Consider the following 8,521-nt stretch of genomic DNA (forward strand, 5'->3'; position numbering starts at 1 on the left):
GCAAAGAGAATCACAGCCAGCTCCTGTGCATTAAGGAAAAAAAAAATTAAAAATCAACTTGCTTTAAATGGAAATTGTTAACACTAGGACTCAGGCTATATCATGCCAAAACCAAAAAGTGTCAACTATCCAGCTATCTGGCCAAGGAGTGTGGAGGATGTGCGTTTCCAGTCCCCTGTTTCACTCCATCATTCAGCAAAAGACAAAACATTGTCCAGGTACAGATCTTGCTGAAACCACCTTCTGGAATGGTACCTCGTCTGTCTGAGACCGGAAAAGTAATAAATTGTCACTTATTAATATAAAAAAAAATGCAAATTATATTAATATCTGAAAATAAACATTAAAATGCTGTGAAATAAACCAGTACAAGATGTACACAGTGGTTAAAGAAAGAAAGCCTAGTAACTTGCATAGGGTAAAATAAGCAATAGCTCGCCTTAAAGTCAACCGTCCATCCATCTCAAACTTTACACTGACCACCAGCTGAAAACACAGCCACCCTCTCAAAAGGAAGGACACAAATTAGAAACTCCACCAGACTGATAAGGTACTTCCCGTTATCCCACTAACAGCACTTACACAGCTTTAAAAGAGACAGCCCATAACGTGCCAGACTCTGCCCTCACCTGAATAGAAGCACAAAAGTCTGGGCAAGATTTGACTGTGCATAAAAGAAAAATCTTTTTCTTACAGAGAAGTTTTAATTCATTCAAAATCATAAATTATTTTTCCAACTGACCTTTGTACATCTAAGCAAAGCATTTGCTTCTCGCTATAAAATCTAGTAAAATCATGGCTTTCATGGCCTGCCTGGAAAATAATTATTTAAAAGGAAAAAAAAAAAAAAGGTGAAAAAGAAAAAGCAAAAAAAAGAAACAAACTACCTAACTAAACACAAAGTTTTACTTGTCTTCTCACTCCTCCCCCCATTCCCAGACCCAAGACCTCAAGCATTTAAGCACAAGTAACTTTTGGAAAGCAACTAATTCCATGGATCGTCTTGGGCTTGAATCTTGCCTTTTCCTTCACACTGCAAAATTACAACTCCTGTACAAAATTTTTAAAACATCAAAAGTCAGCAGAGGTCTTTGATGAGCCTGAGGACAGGCAACAGTAAGACGACTCCATGCATTTCTGAATTTAATTTTCTGTTCTTTCTGCTTCTAATGAAAAAAGCCCCCTTCTCCAGCTTGACAGGTCTGTCAACTTTGAACTGATCCGTGTAGGACTTTGCAGCGTCTCCACTTGATCTTTCACCCTGAGCAGCTTCACGGGCACTGGTTGCTCGGATGAGAAATAGGAGTTTGAGATGCACTGAGCCCTTTTAACTAAACAGCATTAAAAACATGCTTTTTAATATTTTGATTTTATAATTCTAAGAACTATCTCCTGTCATCACTTGTTCTTGCATGAGTTATTCCCTTCCTAAATCTAATTCTGCTGATGAAATAATCTGCCACAGGAAACAGCCCTCCTTACCCCTCCCCCACGAAAGCCCATAAACTCCATGAAAAAAGTCATGTGTTGAACATTTTAATATGGACATGGGAGTGAAAGATTAAATTTGAGGGTAACTTGCTGTTCTTCTCCACCAAAGGCTCTGCGGTCAGTGTCACTGTGCGACCAGCTGAACAAACTAATGACACATTTTAGGGTGAAAAATAGAGAGAGAGGGGGAAAAAAAAGAAAAAGAAAATGTTCATTGTGGAACATACCCCCTAAGCAGTTGGATCATCTTAATCTTCAAGCTTCTGTAATACAACTGTTGGAAGGCTCTAAGTTTGCGCACAATAAAGTGCTTTATTCAGGGAACCATATGACTCCATCAGTCATTCAAGCACATGTTTGGCACGGATTGAAAGTGAAAAGCATAGCTAAGTCAAATATTTCAAAACTGAACTTGTCTTTCTAACACACATGGTTTATATATTGGTGTAATATCTATATAACTTTTCAGTTCTCATATACGGTAATGTCATGGCTGGAGTACAAAATGATGTCTGCTGCACTAGGCAGCATCGCGCTTCTCGGGAGTCAGCACATGCCAAAAAGCCATTTACTACAAAATTAAAAGGGAACTCTCACACTTGACAGGTCCTCAAGAAAACGGTAAAAAATAGCTTTTGTTCGTTTTAGTTCTTGAAGATCCATTTCTCCAATCAGGATGCTGCCCCATCCTTCGCTCGAGAGCTGCGCTGTAACGAGTCCAGGACAGCCAGTTCCTTCCTCATCACGCACCCGAGATTGGTCCCCTCTGTTTGCAGATGAAATATTGCTCATCAGACGGAGTTACTCCTGCTGATGCAAATGCGATTAAAGCAATCTTGGGAGAGCACAGTGTGATTAAAGCACAAGTAATGCGAGAAGGATTTGGGCTCTCATTATACAAAATACATATTGAAATGCACTCAAGGAAAGAAGCCAGTATATCTCAATATCCTCCCTGTTCTCGAGAACAAAATGTGACAAGTGGAGTTTTGAGAACAACATTTGCCATTGACTGCAGGAGGGGGCAGGGAGACTGCAGAGTGTTTCAAATAGTGAAAACCAAGCTTTATTACCGTGTATAGAATATATATACATAGACTATATTTGGGAAACAGCTGTCCAGCCTCATTTGTGATGTTGTTCTGTTTGACTGAGGAATTACTATTCAGGACCAGTCCAAAGACAGAGTTGTCTTTTTTCCTTTTTTTTTTTTTTTTTTACTAGAAGGAAACATTTCAAAATATGAGAGAAAAAGAAAGTAGCGAAGCACTGAGGCAGAGGCCACTTTGGCAGACAGGGTGATGGGTACGTATGGAGAGGTTCCCCCCATGGAATTGCTCAGCCTGTGGAGTTCACAGCAAAGGGCAAGTTGTAAGTACAGGATTCAAACCCAGAGCAGCTTTGAAAAGCAAGTGACATAACAGCTTCGGAGAACTTCTCTCCTCTTGCTGCAAATCCTGCTTTAAGTTTGCTTTTTTCTGGGTCCTGATGCACACCGTATAAATTGACCCAGTCCTTCTTTCTCATGAAAACAAGCAGGACAGGACTAATAAAAGGTAAAAAATAGTGAGGTTTGCCTTTCCCACAGGTATTTCCAGGATGCTATAGCAAAGGATCTTAACTCAGCATCCTCCCAGCACAGGCACTACTGAGTCACATCTTCTTCTTCCTAAACTGTTGCTCTTTCCCCAAAGGATCCCAGTCCCAGAGATTCTCATTTTGATTGATTAAACTCAGATTTGCACCCTTCAGCATCAGCGATGCAACACCTAACAACAACACTCACTTGAGTAGAGAAATAATAACCTGTGCTTTACAAGCACAGACACAACTAATCCATAGAGCTCCAATGTCAAAGCAAAAAAGTCCTGAATATATTTACTTTTCAGCAATGAGTCCACATAATTGCACAAAAATCCAGATCCAGCGTTCCTCTCCAGGTCCTCCCCTCCAACCCCCCAAGAAAGGCTACTTTCCACCGCATAAAGTTCAAAATTACTGCCCAAAATACAATTTCCTCTCAGCCTTTTAAGAGGTACAGCACAATCCTTTTCTCCAATGATTTACTAGCCTCCCCCACTGAGTACAAGGAATCCTTAGAAAAGCTGTATGGCCGGATGATCCTTCTCATATACAATCACCAGTGAGAAAAACCTATGGAGTGGGAGTTTGAGTTGTGCTTGTCACATGCACACAAATCACTCATTCAGACATTCTCTAGGAAATCACACTGAAAATGCAGAAAACCCAGCTGAAGCAAATTTCAGTATTAATTTACCTAAATGTGCCTGGGAAACGATCTGTAGTTCTTCCCCAAGCCCAGCAAATGAGCTACTGGGCTGGGGAGTCAATATCCATCACACAATTCTGTTTGTATGGGGAATACCTGCTCCTCGCATCACACAACAGCAGAAAAAGAAGAATTAACTGCACCTGTACTAACAGAAGCTGTCACTGAAGTCTGCCTTCCTATTTTTTGAAACATGAATGGACGGAAAACTCAGAGTTACTTAATGTTCTTGAAGCCACCTCTTCTGCTCAGGTTTACGTGTGTGACCTTACAACAAATGTCACCATCAGCACTAGACCAGTTCATAACTCCTGACTTTCATGGGTTACTTCAGGAGGTGAGCTACAGGAGGAATGAACATTTATTGTTATTGTTTCCTCAGGGTAGGGAGAACACCCAGGATGTCTTCCCAGGTCACTAACACAGCTTTGCTCCTCTACGAGCATCCTCCAATCCTGCCACGCACATTTTAAAGGAACAGCATAGAAAGTCACCATCAGCTTGTAGAAAGGAGCCAGATCCACAGAGGTCAGGCAATTTATCCCAACTGAGGATCAGACCCACAAACAAGGAATGTACATGACACAAAATAAATAGACAAGTTCCTTCTTGCTAAAGTGTGAAGATTTCTCCTGCAATGACCCTGCAGTTCCCCCTCAACCACAAGTGTTGAATCAAAGCGTCTCTTCAGTGGGGTGCATTTTCCTCATTTAAGAGGCAATAGATGAAGAAATAAATTATTTCCCTTGGAATGCTTACTTCAGGCTTTAAAACCTGCATCAACACACAAGAGCAGCTTTTAACCTGGATACAGTTTTATGACCTCCAGTTCAAAAGGGAACATGGATGAGAAATGAGATGCTGTATTCTTCCCTAGAAGCATCAGAGGCCACAGTTTATTCTCAGCTATAGCTCTGGCACCACAGCTCTCAATGGCACAAAAGGAATGCAATATAGACTTAAAGAATCCAGACTGAATAGTTCTCCTCCTCACGTCTTCTAATTGTTGAAGTAAGAGGATCTTCAGCAGCACTGCCATCACTGCATACAGACAGAGCTGCCGAACAAAGATACAAATTTAATGCAATTGAAGCACTTTAAGTTAGCGAGAAACAAAATGGATTGTTCTTTTGGACTGCATTGTCCTATCAAGAAGCCGCAACCCTCTAACAGACTTACTCAAACCATGGATTTTAAATTTGGGTTGTCACAGATTTGCTCTGGAGTCTCAGCAGGGCCTATGAGAAGCCTCTGCAGGTGTGATTTAGGCCTTTACTACCATAAAATTTTGGAGCTGATGTGCTTTAGTCCTAGGAGTAATCTGAAATGCTACTTGAAATGCAAGTACCTTGTGCATGTGACACAGAGAGCAAAGTCTGAGATGAGTAGAGTAGATGATGTGAGAACTTGTAGAGGGAAAAAAGCCATCAGAAAAAGGGATTAAATAAAAAAATCCCTCCAATGTAAATAGTATGAAGTGCTTGGCATCCTAAGCAGGACTGGGTGCTGTGTAAGATGCAGAGAAGCTGCTGGTGTAGCAGAGCCTGGCCATATCAACATCAATGGTATCTCAGACCTAATTGCAAACACCCTGGAAATGTCACTTCTTGCTTTCCAACTCCCCCAGCAGAAGTCAGGTCCAAACCCCACCCCGTCATCCCTCAAACTGCAGTCTCCAAAGGTCAGGTTCTCAGGCAGGAGGCTTGGCAGCACCCCCAGCAGAAGCTGGGCTGGATGTGCTCCTTGGCCACCCCGGGCTGGCAAAGGCAGGTGGATGCTCACCATTGGCACGTAACACCACAGCCCTGGAGCACAAACAGTCCTGCCCAAAGGGATGCAGGTGAATGGCAGTAAAACAGCCCGGTCAGACTCCTTGGACAATTTTGCACTGGGGATGTGGGATATGTTAGAAACACAGAGACCGCTAGTGATAAATCTGTCAGGAATAGGGTAGGTGAGGTGTAAACAGGGCTGGTGGAGGACCAAGTAAGCCTTTACATAAATTCAGCCTTTTTAAAACAGAATTTCATGATCGATGGCGACGGTGGCAGCTGGCAGCCCGAGTGGAAGTAACAGATAAACACAGCCCTGATCCGCTGTCGTCACTCACGTGTCGTTAGAGCGGGATGAAAAGCTGCCCAAAACGTAGTCGTGATGATCATTAGTTCAAGGATGCTCTTTGGGGCTGGATGGTGACCTTTCCAAAGTTTTTGAGGAAAGCAAGAGATGAGAAGTCCCGACAAAACACCAGTGAGGCTCCCCAGCGAGCAGGAGAGTTAACGACGCGAACATGATTTGAAGAGTGGGCATAATGTCCTCAGCTGGTGTATCTTGGCACGGAGCTACAGAGCCCCACAGACAGGCACAGCTCGTGCCAGGCTATCTGCAGGGGACCTGATAGGGATAATCATCAGACAAGAAGGTGATTATACACAGACTGTCAATATCTGCCACAAAGGCTGGAACGGTTTGAAAGAGGAGAGCATTTGAAAGTGAGCTCTAAAATGTGGAGTGTGTTGGAGAGACCAGTTCTAAAGGTAGAGAGAAGGAAAAATTTCTTCTTCTGCAATTTATTTCTGTTCCAGCCAATGCAGTTGCAGTCAGCAACAATAATACAATCTGATAGAAAGTTGTTTTAATTGAAGGTAAAGAATTTTCAACTGCAATTTTAGGATTTTAATTTTTTCCACTGTTGCCCAGCTTGCACCAAATACCCAAAAGAGTTTCCACACACACACTCATTTGGAGTTTACCTTTAATGTAAGAGTTTTCACACACACACTCATTTGGAGTTTACCTTTATGCACCGTCACTTTATTGCCTGCCCTGCAGATGCAGGAAGGCCTTGACTCTGCACAAAGCTTATACAGATGTAGATTTTAAGGCATTTGACTAAATCTGTAAGATTAACTCTTATCCTAGTAGATATAATCCTCCGCCAGGATAGCAAAGCTAATTTTGCTTTGTCGAGGCTGGTACTTGAGTTAGTTTCCCTTTTTGTCCATGAGGTCCTTTAGCCACCAGCCAAGAGCTAGCAATACTGCAAACTGGAAAAGGCCATTGTAAGACCATAAAAATTGGAAGGGAAACAAAAAGTGAGCGGCAAGGCTACTTGTAAGTTGTCTAGCTCATAACCTGATAACTTCTGGTTAATATTAGAGTTGTTACTGGGGCAGTTCCACATTATGCATGTCTCTCACCACACTTCAAAACCAGTTTTCAAGACGTATCATAACTTAAAATTCTATATTAATCACTAAGCATGTGTTTATGTAAAAATTAGGATGTCCTGGCAGCACCTCAGATCCCTAACGCCGGGCCCAGCAGCAGAGCCAGCTGAGGTAGGGGTTGCAAAGCTCCAGACCGTGGGTGGAGATGTGTCCCAGCACAACCAAGAGGACTTTTCGCCGGGTCTCGACACACGCGGTGGTAACTTTCAGCACCTCTGCGACCAAGAAAGCAGCACATGCTCTGGCAGAGCTAGAGCTGCTCTCTGCTTCCACAGGATTAAAAAAAAAAAAAAAAAGAAAAAAAAAAAGGAATTAAAGGAGAGGATGCTCGCTGAGCACTCTGGCTGCAGAGGCAATAGAGCAAGTTATAGACGTGTTATGGGTAGAGGAAGAGTAGGAGAGATGTAGCAAGGCAAACTTCAGATGCTCAGGATCAGGCATCTGAAGATGGGCACCATAAGGATGAGCAGCTGACACAAACTTCACAGAGAGCTTAATTCACCAGCACAAACATCACCTTAGAGCTCCAGCTTGGCTCTTGGGGGATCCCAAGCCACAGGTAATGGGATTTCCACCCCTGCTTACCATTCCACCCCTCTCATCTGTGTGCCGCACACAAGCCACCTACAGTTTGCCCTCTTATTTTATTGGAGGAACAACAAATTCGGAGTGTGTTTATTTCTTGATTTAGGTCACATGGGAACGCTAGAGGCATCTTATCTCAAGCTTTCCTGGATGTGTAGTCAAGTTTACCCTCTGTCCTAGCCCACCTCCAACTCATGGGGGGCCCTGGGCAGCCACAGTAGGTCCCATGCTCAGAGAAGGGGTATAATATATATTATAAATATATATATATATTGTTTGCCCCCACTCAAACAAACCCCCCTCCACCCTTGCAAAGGGGACAGCCACAGGGGAGCTGGGCACCTATTTCTCCTCATCTACCTGAGAATTGCTACAGCCTTTAACCCTGATACACTGATTTAGTGTAAATACAAATGTTGACGAAGAGTAATTAAGACCTCTGACAGAGGCAAAGCAAAGCTTCCACTCCTCTTAATTCATTAACATAAATCCTCACTGCTTGATTAAAGGCAACAGCTTGCTCTGTCTGCCCTAGGACTTCAAAGTGGGGGTAAATGTGATAAAGTCTATCTCTGCCTTTCTCTTAGCAAGTCCAGAGCCAAAGTCCCAGGGAAAGTCGCTGTGCATAAATTCGGAGGGAAGCAAACATTTACAAAGTTTAAAGTTACAATGAAAAAAAAAAAAGATCCCCCGGGGGGACCAGGGTTTGTAGTAACACGTAGGGACACACACACACACACTCTGCGGCGCTGCTACGTGTATTTACACAAGAGAATCTCCCTTCCTCTCTCACCTAAAATATGCATTGTCAGCTGCTGTTGAATGAAGAGGACAGGGCCCGGGGCCCTCCAGTGATTCCTGAAAAAAAATCCCATTTTTTGCCATACAAAGAGGCGAGTCCCTTTTTTCCAGCCTGTCGTGTCCC

General features: G+C 42.9%; 1 protein-coding gene across 1 annotated transcript in view; it reads right to left on the reverse strand.

Annotated features, from left to right (window-relative positions):
* Positions 1–8,521, reverse strand: part of ADAM12 (ADAM metallopeptidase domain 12) — a 192,371-nt gene that overhangs the window by 172,148 nt on the left and 11,702 nt on the right. The window lies entirely within an intron of this gene.

Source organism: Calidris pugnax, unplaced genomic scaffold (genome assembly GCF_001431845.1).
Source record: "Calidris pugnax isolate Ruff unplaced genomic scaffold, ASM143184v1 scaffold89, whole genome shotgun sequence".
Taxonomy (NCBI): Eukaryota; Metazoa; Chordata; class Aves; order Charadriiformes; family Scolopacidae; genus Calidris; species Calidris pugnax.